The sequence below is a fragment of the Balaenoptera musculus genome, chromosome 11, assembly GCF_009873245.2.
Source record: "Balaenoptera musculus isolate JJ_BM4_2016_0621 chromosome 11, mBalMus1.pri.v3, whole genome shotgun sequence".
Lineage (NCBI taxonomy): Eukaryota > Metazoa > Chordata > Mammalia > Artiodactyla > Balaenopteridae > Balaenoptera > Balaenoptera musculus.
Window position 1 is genome coordinate 16,810,616 of NC_045795.1, and position 25,228 is coordinate 16,835,843.

Here is a 25,228-nt window from a genome sequence, read left to right on the forward strand (position 1 = left end):
CTATTGGATTTCCTGTCCTGGCCGCTGGGCAGGACCCCCGCGGGTCCTGTTATTGTTTGGAGAGGCATAAAATGGAAGAAGAAGTCCACTCTCACTTCCTGAAAAAGAAGGAAAAAAGGAAAAGGGAAGAGAAAATTCATTTGTCCCTGAGAGGAAAAGGAGGAAAGAAATTTAAAGGAAATTCACTTCTGAAGACTAGGACTGTAGCAAAAGCAGAGTTCTCACCCTGCTTCCAATATCCCTGTTAGGACAATTTCATTGTTTTTCCTAAAGAAAGAATGGGAAATGATTTTAATACTCCAATTCAACTACCTTAACATTTAAATAAATTTTTAGAGGCAGGCTTGGAAACCTAACCATCTAAAGAATTTTTTTTAATGCATTGAATATTAAACAAGCATACAAACAAAAACCTTGCAAAGATGTTTTGTAACTTAATTCACCTTTCTGTCTCTACCCAGATGTTTCATATACGCCTCATCAGCTCAAGCTCGAAATGCCTAAAGACATGACAGCAATGCTTGTGAAGGGTTCTATTGAATGGCTGAAGAATGGTGATCAGACATCAGGAATGTATAGCAGAGGAAAGCAGCTGCTCTGTTTTGGAGCCATGGAAATGCTTTGGAATGGTTTTCGAGGAACAGTCACCAAACCTCCAGGTGAGTGTCAGATACTCAGGGCTGCCCTGACCCCAGACAATAAGAATAATGGAGAGTTGTGGACAATTTCAGAGTTGAGAGTGTGCAGAGAAAATCCCAATAAGGCTACCCTTGGGTAGGTGGCCAAAGTTTTACATGTACCAAAACATATTAAACAAATGTGCACATATACCCTCAGCTTGTGACTCTGGGCAGTAAAACTATTAAATTGCAATATTAGGACTCAAGTATATTCACTTGAACTAATTTAACTTATGTTTCAGATAATGAGTCAGTTAAGTTCCTGGAATTTCGCTCCTCTTATTTTTCTTTCTTCTGAATTTAAATCCTAGTTCACCTAAGAGATTTCAGTATTCTGGGAGATCTGATTTGTCTAAAATAGATGTAAAGAGAAGCCCTCTATATTTATAACCAGACCAGAGCATGGTCAGTGGTGAGAGAAACATCCCCATGGTTCAACTCTATAGCCCTGAAGACAGCTAAAAGAGAATTTGGGTTGGTAGGCAGCTATCTGTTGATAGAATGATGCACTTAGAAGATCTTCTGCTTTCCATTTGTAATGTTATCTGTTTGGTTGGTAGCCAGTTTGTTGTTTTTCAGGAAAAATTTTGCAGAGATAAACATATGCTTCCATGTTGCTATTCTTCTGGTTTCTACAATCCAGGACATAGGCCTGCCCACTATTTCATTTATCTCCCTTTGGAGACTCAAAATTGATTTATTAAGTTGAATTAGCTTGGGTTGATGCAAAGAAAAGTCAAAAATTGTGATGGAAAAAGGATTCAAAAATAATGGTGGAAAAAGGATTAAACAAATCAAGCAAATCAAGATGGCGGGAGAAAAGGAAAAAAAATAAGAAGTGAAAATGATGATTGATGTTGATGTTGCTGTTTTAACTGAGAAATTTAAAGGCTGCAAAGCGTTGAGAAATCAAATTAATGTCCTGGAAAATAAACTCAGATTAAGAAATGTCAGATTGGAGGATAATCTTGATGGGGTAGAAGTAGGAGAAACAATGACTGTTCCCCCCCCCTTACCCCCCGCCCCACATAAAACATTGCAAAACTGCTTTGGGTGAATAATTTTTAATTCCTTCCACAAGCCATATCTTAATTTTGCTAAAGCTTGATGCCATGACAGAAATCTGTAGTTTATATGTGAGATGAGAAATTCTTACAGGGAAAAGATAAATATCTTAACTTCCTTTGGCCTCTGATGACGTTTTGTTTCTGTGGAGAAGCTGACAGAGCTACTGGCTTTGATTGTTTATGATTATGTAGGGCTTAAACCAAAGTTGTTAAGGGTACTAAACATTATGAGTCAAATGCTTATCTGGCTAACTCCAATTATCATATTTAAGTCACATACTCCCTTGAACTATTATCTTGATAAGTATCTTTTCAAGATTGTGCTGAATCAAAAGAATTTTTGAATAGTAAAGAGAAAAGTATTTTAGAGAGGATGTGAGAGGCAAAACGTTTTCTTTGTTCCTGATCCTACTTGGAGATTCCCAGAAATTGTTCTAGAGTCACAGTGGCTGAATGGCCTTTTTTATTAATGGGACTGGGTGTGGTGCGTAATTATTACGCAAATAATAGATAACAGTTGTTGAACCTCTACTCTATGCCAGACATAGTTCTAAGTGCTTTATATGTATAAATTCAGTTGGTCTGCACTACAATCAAAAGTGGTAGGTATGGGACTTCCCTGGTGGTCCAGTGGTTAAGACTCTGCACTTCCAATGCAGGGGGCACGGGTTCAATCCCTGGTCAGGGAACTAAGATCCCACATGCCGTGAGGCACCGCCAAAAAAAAAAAAAAAAGAGTGGTAGGTATGATTAGTGTCCCCATTTTAAAGATGAGAAGAGCGAGCTGCAGAGTTAGATCATTGCCCAGGTCACCCAGCTCTTACAAAAGAGGCAGGATTCGTATCCAAGTTATCCTGGCTCCACAATCCACATTTTCAACCACAATACTGTGGTTCTAAGTTATTTAAAGACACTGGGATTTTTAAAATAATCTATTTCTGGCCATGGGTGTAAAAATATATTCATGTATCCCAGGAACAGTTTTGTTAGCAAGAGGAAGTCTCTTTTTTGTTACCCATTCATTTTAAGTCAGTTTAAATACAAAACAAGTCAGAGTTTTGCACTGCCGAAAAAGAGTACAGTAAGATGTGGAGAAAGCCAGAGAAGCACGTGTTCAGAGGGACTTTGTGTTACCTTCCTGGCCTGAATGGGATCAAGGTTGATATTTGCCTTTTTAAAAAAGATGGAGCTACAATTTAAAGAACTGATTTTTCTTGTTTTAATTCATTTTATTTCTTTTGACATTATGGCCTGTTTAAATTACACAGCAGCTGTGAGTGATAAAAGAAATGCTTCAGCTCAGAGCAGGGAAGAAAGAACATGTTTTAAACCATGGAGTCAGAAGGTGAGAGACTCCCGGGTTACCAGGCGCAGAGCTACTCTCAGAAGAATGGGATGAGTTGGTTACTGCACCCCTCAGCGCAACAGGAAGCGCAGTGTCTCCCAACATGATGGAGCTCTCAATACCACAGCGTTGGAAAGAGCCTTTGTTTTTTTCCACCCAAGGGATCATTTTAAATAGTCTCTCAAGATGGTTGAAGTGGCTATAATCTGGTCAATGTTCCTCAAAGTGTGGAGAGTACCGGTGGAGCAAAACAGAGAAGAGATTGGAAGCAGAGTGGGAGAGACGAGCCCCACTTCCAACCCATCCACTACTACACCCGTCACTTTTTTCTTCCTGCCTTGCAAGGTACAATGTTGCTACCAAAGTGCAAGAAAGTGTCTTTGTGAGTTTGAGAGCTCAAACAGGTGAGGGGGAAAGGCACCTAAAGTAACAGTGGTAAGAGTTTAGGAACAATATTAAAAGCCGTGGAATTACACCAAAACTCAGTAGGATGGAATTCCATCAAAAGTACACATCTTGGAGCCCACTCCTTGGAGTCAAAGGAAGGCTTAGCTTAGATCTCTATTTTCTACATTGATATTAGGAAAAAGGTATGGTTTCTTTCTTTTTACAGTGTTTCCTGGCTACAGAAAAAAAAATTCCTCAAAATTTTGCGTGCAGAGAGATGGATTAAATAACTTTAAGAGTTATCTCTTTTCCAAAGAGAAGGTGTTCTTGCAATTTTATTAATTAATTTATTTATGATATCATAGGTTAAGCCCGTATTTAATGAGAATGCTGATCGATGAAACCATGACCGTATGGCGATTATTACAGTGGACCAAGATTCCAGATTTTGTGCTTGAAGACACGGGCAAAGCAGGTACAAGTTCTCTCAGCAGATACTTTTATTTGTGAAATGGGACAACACTTCTGTTTGCTTTTCAGTGGTGAGAATTAATGCAGTGCATGGTACTGGGCTTGACAACCTGTGAGTAGAGATTTGAGGACTTAGGTGCTGCAATGAGCACAGTATTATTATCACTTGTAATTTTCTAAATTATGGAATTATGCAGAGCGGCTCCGACTGCAGATTGCACGTGAAGCCTCTGAAAGGCATTTTACTTCATGCTTTCTGGGGTGGTAAAATTGTGATCAACTTTATGCAGATCCAAAACAAAGGGTAGAGTTTGGGTTAGATTTCATATGAGACACGAGAGTTTGGATGACCCTCATTTTCAATATAGTCAATAAAATGCCGTTTACAACTGAGATGAAGAATTAAAATTCTACTGAAGATTTACCTTCTTACGAGGTGTAGTCTGTATATATTTTCCAAAATTATGTGCTTTATGATTTTGTCATAAAATTAATGCCCATTCATTCAAATATAGAAAAATAGAAATAAATATGTCTCTCTTAAAGAGTCAAGTACCTTGACCAGTTTCACAAGTAGTGAGAATGGAAGCTGAGTTAGGAACCCAGGGAGTCTGATTTCCAAGCCAATGCTATCTTTGCAACGTCACAGTTTAGAGTTTAGCTAATTTAATATTTTGCTTTTTGTTTTCACTTAACATTGTGCCAAAAGCATATTTGATGTAAAACTTTCTTAGGGGGAGGTATAACATTCTATCAAGTACCCCAACAGTGTTTTTGAACATTTTTTAAAATATCTTGCGAATGTCAGTATTCTGGGTGAAGATCAAGGGTGCTGGAAGGTTCGCACTGTGTGTCCGCACCCAGCTGGAAACACAGGCTTACACAACAGCCTTGCCTTCCTCACACCTGGCTGGGGTTTTGCAGAGTCAGTAGGAGGAGGCGATGACCACAGCTGTCTTTATTTCTAGGAAGTCAGACAATGGCTTAGTAGATTTTACTTGGGAGGGAGAAAGAACATTTAAGAGGAATATTTAAATCATAAGAGAAAGAAATGGAAACTTGTTTCTTGGGGAATCGCTGAAGAAAGAAAGGAGAAAAATCCCATCTATCCAGCATGGTTAAAGTGGCCCTTTGCACTTAGATGAGTGTATCAGGGTGTAAATTAGTTGTTTCTATGCCTTAGATCTGAAGGGAATGGAAAAAAGTCAAAAAACAAAACAAAGCAAAGGAAAAAGGATAATTCACCATAATACTCTCAAAAGCCAAAGTAACCCAGGTTATTCTAAGACGTGGATTTTCTGATGACAGGACTGGGAACCCTCCGTTCCTCCTAGGTGTCCCCTCGACCTCCCGGGAGGCCTTCCGCCCACTGCCACTCTGCTCTCTCCCAGGAAGCTGTTGGCTATTACTTCATCTGCTCTTTTCTGGGCTCCCCAGTTTCCTTCCAGCAGATCACTCCACTCCAGCAAACATACAAATCTTCCTTGTCATGGATGCACGTCCTATGTAGATTTACTCTATAGTTAGTGAAGTACCAGACTCATTTTACAGTTCATAAACTAAGTTTAGATTCATGCTCAACCTCGCTGCCAGAGCTTATGCAGCTAAGAGCTGCAGCTCACATCACGTGCCCTGAGTTGCCCCTACCTCTGCGCCTATCACCCATCAGCGAGATCTATTTTCTCTGCAGAAGCACATGCATTGCCCCACGCTGACAGTCACTGGTTTTAACATTGGCTAATCACCAATACTGTTGTGTTAAGTGAGATTCATAGATGCTGATTGCTTTTATTGCATAAATTACTTCATTATTAAAATCAGGTCATTTGAGTCCCCAAACCATTAACATGAAGGTTATTAACATAATTTCATAAGCTAATAAATCAAGCACAGGAAAAGAATTAAAGGGTTCTTAGTGATAAGTGTTTCTTCAGAGATTAAGGAACACAATTTTCTTATGCATATATTAACATTTTACGAGTGGGTTCTTGCAAGAGCAGTTTTTTCTCTCTGCATACATGACTCACACTCTGTCTTCTTCATACTTAGCCTCTGAAACTCATTTTCAAAATTAAGGTGGTTTTCTTTTCTCCTTTTCAAAGAACTATAAAGCAATTTTCTTTTTTTGATGATGAATGTGTAAGTATACACAGAAATTTTATTTTTTTAACATCTTTATTGGAGTATAATTGCTTTACAATGGTGTGTTAGTTTCTGCTGTATAACAAAGTGAATCAGCTATAAATGTACCTATATCCCCATATCTCCTCCCTCTTGCATCTCCCTCCCACCCTCCCTATCCCACCCCTCTAGGCGGACACAAAGCACCGAGCTGATCTCCTTGTGCTATGTGGCTGCTTCCCACTAGCTATCTATTTTACATTCCGTAGTGTATATATGTCCGTGCCACTCTCTCACTTAGTCCCAGCTTACCCTTCCCCCTCCCTGTGTCCTCAAGTCCATTCTCTACGTCTGCGTCTTTATTCCTGTCCTGCCCCTAGGTTCTTCAGAAGCTTTTCCTTTTTCTTTTTTTTTTAAGATTCCATATATATGTGTTAGCATACAGTATTTGTTTTTCTCTTTCTGACTTACTTCACTCTGTATGACAGACTCTAGGGCCATCCACCTCACTACAAATAGTTCAATTTTGTTTCTTTTTATGGCTGACTAATATTCCATTGTATATATATGCCACATCTTTATCCATTCATCTGTGGATGGACACTTAGGTTGCTTCCATGTCCTGGCTATTGTAAATAGTGCTGCAATGAACATGGCGGTACATGACTCTTTTTGAATTATGGTTTTCTCAGGGTATATGCCCAGTTGTGGGATTGCTGCGTCATATGGTAGTTCTATTTTTAGTTTTTTATGGAACCTACATACTGTTCTCCATAGTGGCTGTATCAATTCCCACCAACAGTGCAAGAGGATTCCCTTTTCTCCACACCCTCTCCAGCATTTTATTGTTCATAGATTTTTTGATGATGGCCATTCTGACTGGTGTGAGGTGATACCTCATTGTAGTTTTGATTTGCATTTCTCTGTTGATTAGTGGTGTTGAACATTCTTTCATGTGTTTGTTGGCAATCTGTATATCTTCTTTGGAGAAATGTCTATTTAGGTCTTCTGCCCATTTTTGGATTGGGTTGTTTGTTTTTTTGATATTGAGCTGCATGAGCTGCTTGTAAATTTTGGAGATTAATGCTTTGTCACTTGCTTCATTTGCAAATATTTTCTCCCATTCTGAGGGTTGTCTCTTCGTCTTGTTTATGGTTTGCTGTGTAAAAGCTTTTAGTTTCATTAGGTCCCATTTGTTTATTTTTGTTTTTATTTCCATTTCTCTAGGAGGTGGGTCAAAAAGGAACTTGCTGTGATTTATGTCATAGAGTGTTCTGCCTAAGTTTTCCTCTAAGACTTTTATAGTGTCTAGCCTTACATTTAGGTCTTTAATCCATTTTGAGTTTATTTTTGTGTATGGTGTTAGGGAGTGTTCTAATTTCATTCTTTTACATGTAGCTGTCCAGTTTTCCCAGCACCACTTATTGAAGAGGCTGTCTTTTCCCCATTGTATATTCTTGCCCCCTTTATCAAAGATAAGGTGACCATATGTGCGTGGGTTTATCTCTGGGCTTTCTATCCTGTTCCATTGATCTATATTTCTGTTTTTGTGCCAGTACCATACTGTCTTGATTACTGTAGCTTTGTAGTATAGTCTGAAGTCAGGGAGCCTGATTCCTCCAGCTCCATTTTTCTTTCTCAAGATTGCTTTGGCTATTCGGGGTCTTTTGTGTTTCCATACAAATTGTGAAATTTTTTGTTCTAGTTCTGTGAAAAATGCCATTGGTAGTTTGATAAGGATTGCACTGAATCTGTAGATTGCATTGGGTAGTATACTCATTTTCACAATGTTGATTCTTCCAATCCAAGAACATGGTATATCTCTCCATATATTTGTATCATCCTTAATTTCTTTCATCAGTGTCTTATAGTTTTCTGCATACAGGTCTTTTGTCTCCTTAGGTACGTTTATTCCTAGGTATTTTATTCTTTTTGTTGCAATGGTAAATGGGAGTGTTTCCTTAATTTCTCTTTCAGATTTTTCATCATTAGTATATAGGAATGAGAGATTTCTGTGCATTAATTTTGTATCCTGCTACTTTACCAAATTCATTGATTAGCTCTAGTAGTTTTCTGGTAGAGTCTTTAGGATTCTCTATGTATAGTATCATGCCATCTGCAAACAGGGACAGCTTTACTTCTTCTTTTCTGTTTTGGATTCCTTTTATTTTTTTTCTTCTGATTGCTGTGGCTAAAACTTCCAAAACTATGTTGAATAATAGTGGTGAGAGTGGGCAGCCTTGTCTTGTTCCTGATCTTAGTGGAAATGGTTTCAGTTTTTCACCATTGAGAACAATGTTGGCTGTGGGTTTTTCATATATGACCTTTATTGTGTTGAGGTAGTCTCCCTCTATGCCTACTTTCTAGAGGGTTTTTATCATAAATGGGTATTGCATTTTGTTGAAAGCATTTTCTGCATCTATTGAGATGATCATATGGTTTTTATCCTTCAGTTTGTTAATATGGTGCATCACACTGATTGATTTGCATATATTGAAGAATCCTTGCATTCCTGGGAAAAACCCCACTTGATCATGGTGTATGATCCTTTTAATGTGCTGTTGGATTCTGTTTGCTAGTATTTTGTTGAGGATTTTTGCATCTATGTTCATCAGTGATATTGGCTTGTAGTACTCTTTCTTTGTGATATCTTTGTCTGGTCTTGGTATCAGGGTGATGGTGGCCTCGTAGAATGAGTTTGGGAGTGTTCCTCCCTCTGCTATATTTTGGAAGAGTTTGAGAAGGATAGGTGTTAGCTTTTCTCTAAATGTTTGATAGAATTTGCCTGTGAAGCCATCTGGTCCTGGGCTTTTGTTTTTTTGGAAGATTTTTAATCACAGTCTCAATTTCAGTGCTTGTGATTGGTCTGTTTATATTTTCTATTTCTTCCTGGTTCAGTCTCGGAAGATTGTGCTTTTCTAAGAATTTGTCCATTTCTTCCAGGTTGTCCATTTTATTGGCATAGAGTTGCTTGTAGTAATCTCTCATGATCCTTTGTATTTCTGCAGTGTCAGTTACTTCTTTTTCATTTCTAATTCTATTGATTTGAGTCTTCTCCCTTTTTTCTTGATGAGTCTGGCTAATTGTTTATCAATTTTGTTTATCTTCTCAAAGAACCAGCTTTTGTTCTTATTGAGCTTTGCTATTGTTTCCTTCATTACTTTTTCATTTATTTCTGATCTGATATTTATGATTTCTTTCCTTCTCCTAACTTTGGGGATTTTTGTTCTTCTTTCTCTAATTGCTTCAGGTGTAAGGTTAGGTTGTTTATTTGAGATTTTCCTTGTTTCTTGAGGTAGGATTGTATTGCTATTAACTTCCCTCTTAGAACTGCATCCCATAGTTTTTGGGTCATCGTGTTTTCATTGTCATTTGTTTCTAGGTAACTTTTGATTTCCTCTTTGATTTCTTCAGTGATCTCTTGGTTATTAAGTAGTGTATTGTTTAGCCTCCATGTGTTTGTATTTTTTACAGTGTTTTTCCTGTAATTGATATCTACTCTCATATAGCATTGTGGTCGGAAAAGATACTTGATACAATTTCAATTTTCTTAAATTTATGAAGGCTTGATTTTTGACCCAAGATATGTTCTCTCCTGGAGAATGTTCCATGGGCACTTGACAAGAAAGTGTATTCTGTTGTTTTTGGATGGAATGTCCTATAAATATCAATTAAGTTCATCTTGTTTAATGTATCATTTAAAGCTTGTGTTTCCTTATTTATTTTCATTTTGGATGATCTGTCCATTGGTGAAAGTGGAGTGTTAAAGTCCCCTACTATGATTGTGTTACTGTCAATTTCCCTTTAATGGCTGTTATTATTTGCCTTATGTATTGAGGTGCTCCTATGTTGGGTGCATAAATATTTACAATTGTTATACCTTCCTCTTGGATCGATCCCTTGATCATTATATAGTGTCCTTCTTTGTCTCTTGTAATAGTCTTTATTTTAAAGTCTATTTTGTCTGATACGAGAATTGCTACTCCAGCTTTCTTTTGATTTCCATTTGCATGGAATACCTTTTTCCATCCCCTCACTTTCAGTCTGTATGTGTCCCTAGGTCTGAAGTGGGTCTCTTGTAGACAGTATATATATGGGTCTTGTTTTTGTATCCATTCAACCAGTCTATGCCTTTTGGTGGGAGCATTTAATCCATTTACATTTAAGATAATTATTGATATGTATGTTCCTATTACCATTTTCTTAATTGTTTTGGGTTTGTTATTGTAGGTGTTTTCCTTCTCTTGTGTTTCCTGCCTAGAGAAGTTCCTTTAGCATTTGTTGTAGAGCTGGTTTGGTGGTGCTGAATTCTCTCAGCTTTTGCATGTCTGTAAAGGTTTTAATTTCTCCGTCAAATCTGAATGAGATCCTTGCTGGGTAGAGTAATCTTGGTTGTAGGTTTTTCCCCTTCATCACTTTAAATATGTCCTGCCACTCCCTTGTGGCTTGCATAGTTTCTGCTGAAAGATCAGCTGTTAACGTTATGGGGATTCCCTTGTGTGTTATTTGTTGCTTTTCCCTTGCTGCTTTTAATATTTTTTCTTTGAATTTAATTTTTGATAGTTTGATTAATATGTGTCTTGGCATGTTTCTCCTTGGATTTATCCTGTATGGGACTGTCTGCGCTCTCTGGATTTGATTGACTATTTCCTTTCCCATGTTAGAGAAGTTTTCAACTATAATCTCTTCAAATATTTTCTCAGACCCTTTCTTTTTCTCTTCTTCTTCTGGGACCCCTATAATTCAAATGTTGGTGTGTTTAATGTTGTCCCAGAGGTCTCTGAGACTGTCCTCAATTCTTTTCATTCTTTTTTCTTTATTCTGCTCAGCAGCAGTTATTTCCTCTATTTTATCTTCCAGGTTATTTATCTGTTCTTCTGCCTCAGTTATTCTGCTATTGATTCCTTCTAGAGAATTTTTTATTTCATTTATTGTGTTGTTCATCACTGTTTGTTTGCTCTTTTGTTCTTCTAGGTCCTTGTTAAACGTTTCTTGTATTTTCTCCATTGTATTTCCAAAATTTTGGATCATCTTTACTGTCATTACTCTGAATTTGTTTTCAGGTAGACTGCCTATTTCCTCTTCATTTGTTTGGTCTGTTGGGTTTTTACCTTGCTCCTTCATCTGCTGTGTGTTTCTCTGTCTTCTCATTTTGCTTATCTTACTGTGTTTGGGGTCTCCTTTTCGCAGGCTGCAAGTTCGTAGCTCCCATTGTTTTTGGTATCTGCCCCCAGTGGCTAAGGTTTGTTCAGTGGGTTGTGTAGGCTTCCTGGTGGAGGGGACTTGTGCCTATGGATGAGGCTGGATCTTGTCTTTCTGGTGGGCAGGACCATGTCTGGTGGTGTGTTTTGGGGTGTCTGTGACATTATTATGATTTTAAGCAGCCTCTCTGCTAATGGGTGGGGTTGTGTTCCTGTCTTGCTAGTTATTTGGCATAGGGTGTCCAACAGTGTAGCTTGCTGGTCGTTGAGTGGAGCTGGGTCTTAGCATTGAGATGGAGATCTCTGGGAGAGCTTTTGCCATTTGATATTATGTGGAGCCGGGAGGTCTCTGGTGGACCAGTGTCCTGAACTCGGCTCTCCCACCTCAGAGGCACAGGTCTGACAGCAGGCGGAGCACCAAGACCCGTCCGCCACACGGCTCTTTCAGGTACACCTTGAATGATGTGGACTCTGAAAATCCAAGTTACAGCCAAGATTCCATTCCCCTGTGGTTACTCATCTGGATCACAGACACATAGGGCCTGTCTGCCCTGATAGGCCACCTCCAGTATCTTCCCCATAAGCATCTTTGCCATAAACATATAAAGCAATTTTCAACTGAATCCATTAGCCTTCTGTGATATGCACTATCTATAAAATTCTTTTTTCACACTTCTTAGACTGCAAAAGCTTTGGGATGGTGGGGAAAGCAAGGTAGAATTGGAAGGAAAAATATCTTGGATTAGTCTTAGGTAGTGCAATTTTCATTCTAGGTGAATTTCAAATGTATTTCTAGATTTAAGAGGTTCTAGTGAAGTTCTAATTATCTCTCTGATTACAACACATACTGAGGTTAAGCATTCTTATCAAATGGTGCATTAAAAATGGGTTTTATTCCCAGGCTGGATCTAATAGGGTGAGATACTGGCCTGAACACATAGAAATTGGTTCCCTCATTCATTTCACTTACCAGATTGTGAGAGATTCTGAGGGTCGGAACCATCATTATCCAGTGCAATGATGTTGCCTAGAAACGAAGATATGTTCCAATGTAAATTAGACTATAATAACTTTATCCTTTGTGCAATTTGTGTAATGTTTTTGGCAAATAGCAACTGATGGATCATAATTGAAATACGTAGACTGTTGTTAGCAAAGCATTACGTGTGATTTTACTGGTGAATTGGGGAGATGGATGGGCCAACAGTTCTTTCTAAGAACAAGTGTAGTGATCACACCACACTTTTTCCTCTGTAATCTTCAGTGACTATGAATATTCCCCTGAAGAAAGCACAAACTCCCCTGGACCTCCTCCTGCCCACCTGCTTAAAACCTTTCAACAGCATCTCATTGCTCTTAGGAGAAAAAAACATTTCTCAGCGTGGCCCACAACCCCACATGGTCTAGCCTGCACTTATTGGTCTAGCCTCATCTCAAAGCTGGCTTTGCTATTCTGCTTGCTTTCAGTTCTTCATAAGCACTTTTCCCCTTCCCATCACAGGGCCTTTGCACAGGTTTCCCTATCTGATTATTATGTTCCCTGCTCTCTGAACCCATTAACTTCTATTCATTCTTCAGATCTCAACTGAAGAGCTACTTCCTCCAGGAAGGCTTCCCTGACTTTTGTGATTAGGTTAGATCTTTCCTGGCTGTGATAGTACCATGAATGGCTCAATTACATGTTTGTCACAATTGCCATTTTTTAAGTTTTATAGTGTGTTTTTTTCTACTGTAAACATGTTTACATGGTAAAAAAAAAAATCAAAATGAAATAAAAAGATATATACTGAGCTATCTAGCTTTGATTTCTGTTCTCATTTACCCCACAACCTCTCCTTTTATAGACAAACGGTTTTTTTATTAGTTTCTTATATATCTTTCCAGTATTTCTTTTTTGCAGGGACAAGTACAAATATGTATCTTGTTTCTCCCCTTTTTGACACAAAAAATAACATACTTTATGCGTGTTCTACAACATACTTTTTCTTCCCTAACAATGTACTCTGGAGCTTATTCTATATCAAGACATAAAGAATCTCTCTCCTTTTTACAGCTGCGTAGAATTCTACTGTGAAACTCTTGCACTGTTTCTGGAACCAGTTCCTTATGCTGGCAGTTGGCTTGTTTTCAGTCTTTTACTATTACAGATAATGCTGCAATTAGTAACCACATGTGCATGTCTCTGTCTTTTCCACATGTGCAAGTTCTATGTAAATACCCACAAATAGGATTGCTGGGTCAAAGGATAAATGCATCAGTAATTTTGATAGAAATCACCACATTACCCTTCCTGTGGGTTGTACCACTTCCCACCTTCATCAGCAAAACATGAGTGTCCATTTCTCCACCGCTTCACCAGTCGTGTTGTCCAACTCTTGATTGGGAGGTAAGAAATTGTACTCAGGGCAGTTTTAATGTGCCTCTGTCTTATTTTGAGTAAGGTTGAGTATCTTTTCATGTGCTTAAGGGCCATTTATAGTTTTTGTGTGTATGAACTGACTGTTCATGTCTCTTTGCCCATTTTCTGTTGGGCGCTTAATCTTTTCATTCCTGTTATCTAGGTGCTTTTTATTAGTTGATATTAACCATTTACCTGTGATGTATGTTGCAGATATTTTCCCCAGTTTGTCATTTGTCTTATGACTTTCCATATTGTGTTTTCAGATAGATAATATCTCTCTCCTGCTAAGACACCAGGGAGGGCAAGTCCCACAGGTCTTGGGCTACCACTATGTCCCTGAATCTGTTTCTTCATCTGTAAAAAATGTGAACCTTGTTGTAGGGCCCCTTCACCTCTGAAAGTCTATGATTCCATTTTCTCTTCTTACCTTTTGGTTTATTAAGGTTCCCCTGCCTTCCCCTCTCCTCTGCCAACCCCCCCCGCCTCCCCATCCCTCTGCCTCTCTGCACTTGGGCTCAGGGGTCACACATACCATTGGGAAATGTGGAAACTCACATGGTGTTACCTGAGAAGTGCCTAGAAGGGCTCCCTCCCGCATATATCCCACCTGATTTTCATGTGAAATTTCACCATTAGTGATACATTGTCTTCTCAATTCCCACTAACTTTATTCAGCTCTCTGTTACTTCTTATCTGGACTTAAGCTGGTCTCCAAGTTGCTCTGCCTGGATCACTTCTTTTCACCCTTCAGTCTATGTGCTGCCTCCAGATGACATTTCTTATAGAAGAGCTTTCATCAGGGTACTTTCTAACTTTCTTGTATTGTCCATTTCTTTTATTGTTAAAGTTCCAAGTCCCTTCATGATAAGATCTCAAACTGTACTTTCAGCTGCAAGTCTCATTGTGCCCTCCCTGGTACCTTTCCTTCCATCACGTAGGCTACTCACTGTCGCCCATCTCCATCCTCTTCTCAGGCTGGTCCTTCCATCTGACATGTCCTCCTTTCAACCAGGTCTAATTCTACCTACAAAGTATTACCCATTTCTCATCATCCTCCTCTCAAGCTGGATAAACTCTGCTTTCCCGGTGCCCTCATAACAGTTTGAATAAAAGATCATACTGCATGTTTTTCTTGGAAGGAATGTTCATGGCTCTCTACTGGAGTATAACCTCTTTGAGGGTATATTTTTTCATCCTCATAGGGTCTGTAAGTAACAGTCCCTAGGGCATTTATTGCCCAGAATTGAAGCAACGGTCACTGCCAGGAACTTTAATTTTAATTTAATTTGTACAGTACTCCTGGGATGGTAGCAAGTTAGGTAAGAGTTAATTAGTTTAGCAGATTTGGTTTTTTCCTCTTAAATTATGGTTCAGTAAAATATTAGTGTATACCTTTGTGTGTGGGCATGTGTGTATATGTTTATGTGTGTGCACACACACAAATGCCCACACCATTGCATGCTTATGGAAAGGGAATAGTGTTGAAAGGGAGGAAAGTATATAGAGGTGAGAATAGAGGGGAACTGAAGAGAACATTCTTCACTTTATGGTTTTGCCAAAGAGCAACTGCACTCTTTCCTGAAACAGCCCACCTCTTTGTCCTGCCAAATTATATCTTTCCCATGTCTTTGATTTTGGATAAAATTTATCCATGGAAACTTTTCTAGTTAACCCATAACCACCACACCCTTTGCATCTCTCTGATAGGTTAACACATTCTGCATGGATGTGTTAAGACATTACTGAAACAGTCTAGTGTATCTTGAGGCTATCTTTTATCCATCTTATCGCCTCTTTGTCCTTCCTGAGATAGTACTTCCTAATTTAATCTTACAGCCTTTCCAGAGGAATAGCTCATGACTATTTGAGAGTGAAAGAATTCTGCAGGATATTTGATCTGGGTCAGACCCTAGTGCTCATCTCCATAACCCTCTCATTTAGCTGTGCTCATGGCTGCCTGGATTGAAGACTACATTGTTGCAGCCTCCCTTGCAGCTAGCTGTGGCCACGTGACTAAGTTCTGGTCAGTGAGATGTAAGTAGAAGTGCCACATGTAACTTCCAGAAGTGATTTTTAAAGCAAGAAGGTGCTCCCTTTTAAGCCCTCTCTCCTTTCCAGTGGAGAGGGATGTCAAAATAATGGATGAAGCTTTAGGGACCATCTTAGACTATGAGGTGTGATCCCTATGCTAAAACTGGCAGTATAGCAAGATAGAGCCTGCGTCTGTGATGATTTTCTGCTGATGCATTTCTAGATACCTGCCCCCAGTCTTCTTTTATTTATTTATTTAAAAATTATTGATTGATTTATTTGGCTGCACTGGGTCTTAGTTGCAGCACATGGGATCTTTGTTGCCACGTGCAGGATCTTCAGTTGCAGCATGCGAACTCTTAGTTGCGGCATGTGGGATCTAGTTCCCTGACCAGGGATCAAACCCAGGCCCCCGGCATTGGGAGCGTGGAGTCTTAGCCACTGGACCACCAGGAAGTCCCCAGGCTTCTTTTACATGAAAGAGAAGTAAGACATTTGCCTTGTGCAGGTCTTCATTATTTAGGGTTCCATTATTCACGGCCAAACCTAATCCTAACTGAATATAGTCATAAAAAAAGAGCAAGATCTGGAGAATTAACAACAGGCCTCAACAAGATTGACATATTAAAATTACTTTGGAGTGATAGTACCTCTCCTTATTTAAGACATTCCCAGGAATTTGAAAGAAAGGAGCAAAAAAATTCCAGGCTGGCATGGTTGCACAAAACAACCTACCCAAGAAGGTTCTTGTTGAGAATGCAGTGACGTGGGCATTACATCCAGTAGAGAAACTGAGCTCCAGGAAGGAAAGTGACTCTCCCTAGACCACCCACCTCATTAGTTAGGTTCTGAACTCTCCTTCCTTGAGGCTCCTAGGCCAGTTCTCTTGCCTCAGCACGTTTTATCTGCAAATTTAATCCACTCTCCATCGGGAAAATTGGTTATACCCTCTGAAACTGGGCTGAAGCGGAGTGGAATATTCATCTTAGCTATAAGGCCATGGGTAATCAAACACTGAGCTTTCATCTACCACCCACAAAAGAGAAGTTTAGCTTTCAAAATGTCTGCAAAAAAAGTTCTTTCAAGTTGTGTCTTTCTGACTGTAGGAAATGAGTCCTGCATGAGATGATACATGATAAAACACTTTGTGTGGGGCTGAGAGGTGCAGTGGAAGCCAATACTCTCCTGTCTTCCCCGTGGAGTTAGAAATCTCTGGGTCCCAGGAGTTGACAGGTGGACCAGTCACAGTTACAGTTACAAAGTTGTGCTTGAGATCATGAAATGGAAACATAAATACGACAAACATTTTCTTTGGTACTAGATGACAATTTCCCAGTGCACAGAGCTCTTCAGAAAACAATATTGCTATTTAAAAAAAAAACAATATGCTGTTTCTTTCTACTAAATCTTTCCGCATATTTCTTATTCATTGCAAATTTCTAACACCTGTCTGTGTATAAAGGTGCTAAATCCGAGTTGGATATAACAAATCCTCATATAATGGGAGTTGTGCTTTTTCAAAGGCTTTCCTCCCTGTCGTTTCAGGAAAGTTGCCTATCTTAGAATCTCAGGTTTTTAACACTGACAGAAACCTCTTAGTTCAATATATAAAGAATCCAATCCCGTCATTTATAAATGAGAAACATTGAGGTCCTAAGAGAAGAAAGATTGTGCTACAGACTAGCTCAACTAGCTCTAGGTCACAGAGCTAGTTGAAGTTTTAATAAGTATCTCTTCAACTGCTTTTAAATCTTTGCAGAACTGATTAAAAAGATATATAGGACTTCCTTGGCGGTGCAGTAGTTAAGAATACACCTGCCAATGCAGGGGACACGGGTTCAAGCCCTGGTCCGGGAAGATCCCACATGCTGTGGAGCAACTAAGCCCGTGCGCCACAACTACTGAGCCTGCGCTCTAGAGCCTGCGAGCCACAACTACTGAGCCCGCGTGCCACAACTACTGAAGCGCATGCGCCTAGAGCCCCATGCTCTGCGACAAGAGAAGCCACCGCAATGAGAAGCCCACGCACTGCAACGAAGAGTAGCCCCTGCTCGCCGCAACTATAGAAAGCCCGTGCACAGCAACGAAGACCCAATGCAACCAAAAAAAAAGTTTATTAAAAAAAAAAAAACACTTAAAAAAAAAAAACAAATATCTTTTCTTCTGTTTTCCAAGCCACCCAGCAGTCCAGATGAGATCTCAGGTTTGGAATCATAAATATGGGACAACAAAGTACTACAATATACAATTCATCAAATATTTTTCTTTTACCCTGAAAGAACAAAATGTATCATAACCATTCATTCTTTCTCACCTTTGTCGTCAGCTTTCTCTGCATGGGTTGAACTGGCTGTTCTTTGCACTGAGGTGTGTGTGTGAAGATGTCATGTATTAACAGCTAATTAGGAGCATTTCGGAGCAGAGGTCGGCCTCGCTAACACAACCAAGTTTCTGTGTCACGGTGGTGCTGGATGCAGCTGCTGCTCTTAGGTGTCAACAAAGAAAGCCCAACACAGTGGAGACGTTAGCCTAGGGCTAGAAGAAGCCTTCTGAGAGCAGCCGAAGTCCTCATTTGGAGCCTGCCACGTAGCTGTGTTGGCTGTTGGTCTGAGCAAACTGCTAGCTGCCCGGAGGCCCCTAGTAACCCCCTGCTAGCTCCCAGCACCTCTTACATTTACATGGAACAAACTGCAGGCCCCCCAAAGGGGCAGCAAATACTTGTGAAAAGAGCCGTAGTGCTAAGAGAAGGAGACTGAGATTGTAACCACCACTCTGCCTCTAACTGGATGATGTTTCCATCCCATTCGCCTGCATTGTCAAAACAGTAGTTGGCCAAGCTTTCAGTCCTCAGAGAGAAGTTATCAGGAAAAAGTAAAACAATTAATGAAATAGCATGCTTTGGGGGAAGGAGGAGAGAGAATGACATATTAATATAACATAACTAGGAGTTGATAAAATCTACATCTTCTATACATGATTTATCTGATTTACTACAGGCAGTATCACTAGTATATAAAATATCAAAGTTCTGTTTGATGCATTCCAGGGAATTCAATATTTTGCCTTCATTGAAATTGATTAGGGTGTGGTACTTTTCACTTTTCATTTCAGACATTTAGAATGAGAAGGAGCTGCTTTTCTAGCTTCAACTTAAGAAAAACAGCTAATGAATTCATCAGTATTTATTCAACAACAACTCAGTTTGCACAGGCCTGTGCTCAGAGATATTGGGATTAAAGCTTGGACCTGCCTGATTCTTGGAGTACGTTTTAGGCAGCATGTAATTCATACAAATGCCCTATTGAGCACCTATTCTAGATGAGGCAAAGAAACCTGTTTTGACATTACTATTTTGAGATGGCCACTTGGTAATTGCCATCTTTACTTCCTTTCTTTTCCTTCATAGGGAACACAAAAATTTCAGAACTCTTGTCACTGGTGTTTAGTGAAAACTAATAGAAACTGATTGTCATACAGAACACAAAGGGTATAATTGGTTTCACAATTACTTAGTGCTCCCAAAAAACAAACCATAGGGACTTCTAGCTAAACACGGCAGATAAAACAAAACAAAACAAAACATGACCGAATCTCCATTCCCTCTCGAAGCCCCACTAAGATGACAGAGAATGAAAAAGCACACATCAATAAGGACCATGGGAACAAAAGAGGAAATAGCACTATTTTGAAAGCCAGAAAGCAGATGGATGGGCAATAACTGACTTACTAGACAGGAGAAAGCTGAATGGCAAGAGCCTGTAAGAAGCAAAGCCAAAAATCAGGTTTGATGGAGCCACCGAGGCCCCAAGAGTCTCCGCAGTAGAGGCACCAGCTGCCCCCAAAGGGGTGTGGGCAAGACTGACACCAGGAGGAGCGATTAAAAATCTGTTTAAGGAATACTTGGACCTGGATTCCCCATGGTATCCTGCACTGCCAGTGACTATACCTTCTCAACTCAGTACAAGACTGAAGGTTTCTTCTCAAAAGAGGTTGAGTGAGACTGCTCTGGATAAGGGAATACTGGACACAGCTGAGGGCACTCGTGACAAATAGAAACCAGGGAGGCTAAGAGGGGCATCTGCAGACCAACTAGTGGCACCGCCAGCAACATTTGAGCCCCAGAATGCTGCATGTGCACTGGCAGGAGAAAGGAGCCTTCCTCTTTGGGTAAATGGATCAGCCCAGGAGACAGTGGCTACAGGTACTGTGGTAACTGTGGTAAGGGTGATGTCCACATCCTAATCCCTGAAGCCTGTGACTATGTTAGGTTACATGGCAAAGGGGAGTTACGGTAGCAGATGGAATTAAGGTTGCTAATCAGCCAGCCACAATAGGGAGAGTATCCTGGGTTATCCAGGTGGGCCAGTGTCACCACCAGGGTCTTTAGAAGTGGAAGAGAGAAGCAGAAGAGGTCAGAGTGATGTGATATGAAAAAGACTTGACCCACTGTTGCTGGCTTTGAAGAGGGAAGAAGAGGGCCAAAGGTCAAGGAATACAAGTGGCTTCTAGAACCTGGAAAAGGGAAGGAAATGGACTCTTCCCTGGAGGCTCCAGAAAGGAATGCAGCCCTGCCGACAACCTAATTTTAGCCCAGGAAGACAGAATCAGACATCTGACCTCCAGAACTGTAAGATAGTAAATTTGTGTTGCTTTAAGCAGCCAAGTTTGTGGTAATTTGTTACCATTGCAATAGAAAACTAGTGCAGACACAGACTGTTGGGGGAGCCCAACAAAATACCTGATCACCCTACAGTGAATCTCATTTGTTGCAAATCCCACACATACACTCTCATTCCTCAGACAGGAACTTTTTAGGACTTCTGCCACTAACTTTTTAGGACTTCTCTTGAAAATGGACAGCCAAGGAGTAACAGATATTTGAAGGAAATATCTAACATAAAGGCAAAGTTCAAAATTAATAAACACCACAGAGGGAAGAGACCATTCAGGGAGCAGAAGAAAATGTAAAAAACAAACAAAACTCTCAGAGAAATAAGAGAAGATAGTGCATCCATGAAACAAGAACAGAGTGCTCTTGAAAAGGAACATTCACAAGACTTAAAGCACTCTTAGAATTTAAAAATATAATAAAATAAATAAATATTAAATAGAATGGTAGAGAAATAAAGTTTTAAAAACTCCAAAAAAGAGGTCAATGGCAACCCATCGACATGGATCTCTGTTAAAGATATCAAGAATAGGTCTTACTTTAAGAGATACCAAGTAAAATTTAAAAGAAAACAAGAGGGTAAAATTCATTGCTATGCTCAGAAACACTTGGTAATCCAGGACAAAAGTTAAGTACAACACAACCAAATAAAGAATGATCATCCATGTAACCAACAGAGACCTCATTTGTCAAATCTCTTATGCCTGAATAGAAGGGCATATGATAGTCTGCAAAGATAATGATCATGAACTCCCAAAGCATGGTGTGACGGTTGGCCTGACAGATATGCTGCGGCATATTGTCCTGGCCTCCTGCTGGCCCGCAGGCTTCTCAGTTGGTTTTGCAGGGACAAGATATAAATACAACGAGGAAAGCTTTGATGGTCAGCTTGGTACCTTCACCTGCTATTTGAACTAAAGTTTGCCAGAACTACCACTGGAAGTAAAGTTTTGGGGGATCTGAGGGGAGTTGTGGATGGAGGCTTATCAATGCCTCACAGTACCAAATTGTTCCCTGGTTACGATTCAGAAAGCAGGGAATTCAAAGCAGAAGTAACTCAGAAGCACATTGTGGCTCAGAACGTTGCAGATGATATGAGTTACCTTATGGAAGATGATGAAGATGCTAACAAGAAACAATTCTCTCAATACATAAAGAACAGCATAGCTTCAGACATGATGGAGGAGATGTACACGAAAACTATACTACTGTATGAGAGAATCCGGCCTATCAGAAGAAGCCTAAGAAAGAAGTTAAAAAAAAAGAGTTGGAACTGTTCCAGAATGTCTCTTGCTCAGAAGAAAGATCAAGTAGCTCAGAAGGCAAGCTGCCTCAGAGCTCAGGAGTGGACCACTGAGAGATAAATCAAACCACAATTGTCTATGAAGATTTTTCAGATAAAGACAGTAAACTTATTGACAAAGAAGCTAAAAACCACCACCACCAACAACAACAAAAACCTTCGTAAAAGTAAAACAAATGAAAACAGTTTTTAAAATAAGAGAAAATAAGATTAAAAAAAATAATCTGTAAAAGATATCCAATAGAAGTCCCACAATAAGTAGAAAAGTTATTAGATTGAGTCAACATGCAATTAGATGAATGAAAAAGGAGCCCCACTGAGATATATCATTGTCTTTTTTTTCCCAGAAGTCCAGTAACAGAGATGATTCTAAAAAATTCTAGAGAAGAAAACCTGATTATGGACAAAGGATCAGGCATCAGAAGGTCTCAGAGCTCTTAAAAATAATATTGGAAGTAGAAAAGCAGTGCCTTAACAATTCTGAAGAAAATAATTTCCACCTTAGAATTTCCATCCACGCTGTTAGGTCTGCAGGTGGGGTAGCATTTCAAACATTCAAAGTCTCAAAAAGTTGCTGCCTATGCACCCTTTTCCAGGAACCTACTAGAGAATACCCTCCAAAATAAGGAGAAAGAAAGAGGACACCAGTAGACAAGAAACAGGGCGTTCTACAGAAGAAAGTAGCCAAGGGAACCTCAGAGTGATTACTATGCAACAGGGCCAGAGAAGACCAAGTCCAGATTGAATAGAAGGATGGGGGGCTCCAGAGGGATGACTCCAAGGGGGTGGGGGAAGAAATTGATCATTCATCTGTTGTTCTTAGGAAATGTATACTTACTGCAGAGTTTGGAGCTGAATAACTGGCAAGCACATAGAAAAGCTTTGGCAAACAACTCAAAACAAGACAATTATTTACTCTGAGGATCAGAGCAAAAATCCTCATGTAAGAAAGAAAATATAATCCTAGTTCACTATGAGATCTAGTTATAAGTAAACGTCCATCATTATAATAGGGTCAATATTAAATACTCATTTAACTCTGACTGGTGATATATGCTATGTCTATGTAAAGAGAATGGTGGCGAGGGAAAGTACCTATGTGTACATATACTACTTGTGTGTAGTAGATTGCAAAAATGGCCACAATTTTCTTCTCCCTGTATCCTTCACGATGAGACTTTATAGTATCTCCCGTCAAGAGGTGGAGTCTATTCCTCTTCTACTCAAATCCAGCTGGCCTTGTGAGAGAATGAAGTGGGAGTACCAGAAAGCCAGTTCTGAGCCTGGGCCTCAGGAGGCTGCATGTGCTTCCACTTGGACCCTCGGGACCCTGCCCATCCTCTGTGTGAACATGCCTGGCCTCACCTGCTAGAGGATGGAAGACCACGTGGAGAATGGAAGAGCCACCCTAGCTGAGGCCACTCTGGTGAGCCAGCCTGCCCCCAGCCACCCCAGTAACTGACCACAGCTGACCATGAGCTCAGCCAAGACCAGAATTGCCCAGCCCAGTCCAGTTCAAACGACTGATGCACAGAATTGTGAGTACGTAAATGGCTGGTTTAAGCCAGTACATTTGGGGATGATTTGTTACACAGCAAAAACGAGTTGATACTATGCGTATGTGTGCCTGTATGTCTACAGGAGGATGTTAATGCAGTAAAGTGAAGTTTTTGTGTTCTATAGTGGGAAATCATTACATCTGTGTAAATCTGAAAAAGCAAGCAACACAAGAGAAGCAGGTTGTTTAGAAACATGATGACAAAAGCAGTGAATGGATTTTAAAATGGATATCCAAGGAGTGTAAATCTGGGGTCGGGACGGATAGAGGTTTTCATTACAGGCTGTGTAGAACTGTTTGATTTTTAAAAATTAAGTACACATTTCATTTTGATAAAACTGCAAATTAAGTGGAAATAAAAAAGAAAAATAACTAAACTTCCCAGTTATTGGTAGTCAGCTGGTGTAGCGCATCAGCCATTGCCAGCAGTAGTCATGTGTTCAACAAATGCCCCAGCAGCTGAAGGAATTTCCTACTAACACCTTAAGCCACAACCAACCCAGTTTTCCCTTTTGATTAGTATTCAGTCTTCTAGCTTGCATACTTGTGGTTAGTACACAGTGGGAGAATTGAAAAAAAAGCTCATGAAAAGTTAGACGCCGAGCCTCAGACACTGCAGGTGTTCTTCACGTTGGTAGTCTCCATCCTAACAGAGTCAAATAAGGACCACAAACATCAAAACATAATGGAAAACTAGCTGCAAACAAAAGCAGGGCATGGAAGAACTACCCACTAAAAATCATTCTGTGGTAACATTGTTGAATTGGCCTGGGGAAAAGATGGAGCAAATCACTGTGCTCAACACAGCGAAGTGGCACTATGAAATCAAAACACACACAACTGCAGCAACAATATCTATTGTCAGACAATCACCCTCTTCTTCCCTCATAGTATACTTTCTGTGCTTTAAATATACTTTTTTCTTTGTAATGATTCTTTTTAAGTCTGTTTATAGAATTCTCTTTCCTCTGTTACATTGGGAGAAAGTAAGTGATATTTTGAGAAGACACAGAAGGTAAAAATAAGATACTAGATTCTAAGTGATATGTTTATTAGTCAGAATAGATAGATGCTGTAGTAATGAAAACCCCAAGTCTCTAGGACTTAACATCACAGGCTACATCTTCAAAGTTAGGTCTTCAGAAGAACTCTGGTTATCTAATTCACTCAAGATCCGAGCTGATACACCCTGCCATGAGCACTTCCTCTCAAAGCTGACCGGAAGTGACACTCATCACTTCTGCTCGTATTTTTTTAGCCATCTTCACATGGCTGTGTCTAAGTTCAAATGGGTGGGAAAATGCAGTTCTACCAAGTACCCAGAAGGAGAACTGGAGTATTTGTGACATATGCCAACTCAATATGCTATTCTCCCTGCTGTTCAACATAGTCATACGTCACCTAGAATATAAATGAGTTATGTGTATTTTTAATCCAAAGTATAGGAACTTTTCCTCGATGTGTTTTACTCTGGAAAATTATTGTGCTTTAAGGCAGATGATGCATCTGACTAAGGGGGAGGGCCTGGGAGGTTACATGAGGTTTGAAAGTTATGTAAAGTAATGTGGTTTCCTTTTTTTTTTCTTCCTGCGGTTTAATGATGCAGCACAGTATTTGTAGACCAATCCTGGTCTTCCTCAAGTGGTTTCTATGACAAGATAATTTTCTTTCACCCGATCACTAACCAATTTGCTTTTGCTTCCAAGTAGAGCCTTATTTTTGCCTAAATTTTGAAGACTGTGACTATAAGGGCACACCACTTTGTGCCTGTTTAAGAAATAATCGGGGGACTTCCCTGGTGGCGCAGTGGTTAAGAATCCGCCTGCCAATGCAGGGGACACGGGTTCAAGCCCTGGTCTGGGAAGATCCCATGTGCTGCAGAACAACTAAGCCCGTGCACCACAACTACTGAGCCTGCGCTCTAGAGCCCACGAGCCAAAACTCCCGAGCCCGTGGGCCACAACTACTGAAGGCTGTGCACCTAGAGCCTGTGT

General features: G+C 39.9%; 1 pseudogene; it reads left to right on the forward strand.

Moving 5' to 3' along the window:
- LOC118903505 overlaps positions 1 to 21,730 on the forward strand; it is a 163,090-nt pseudogene extending 141,360 nt beyond the window's left edge.
- The last annotated feature ends 3,498 nt before the right edge of the window (positions 21,731 to 25,228 follow it).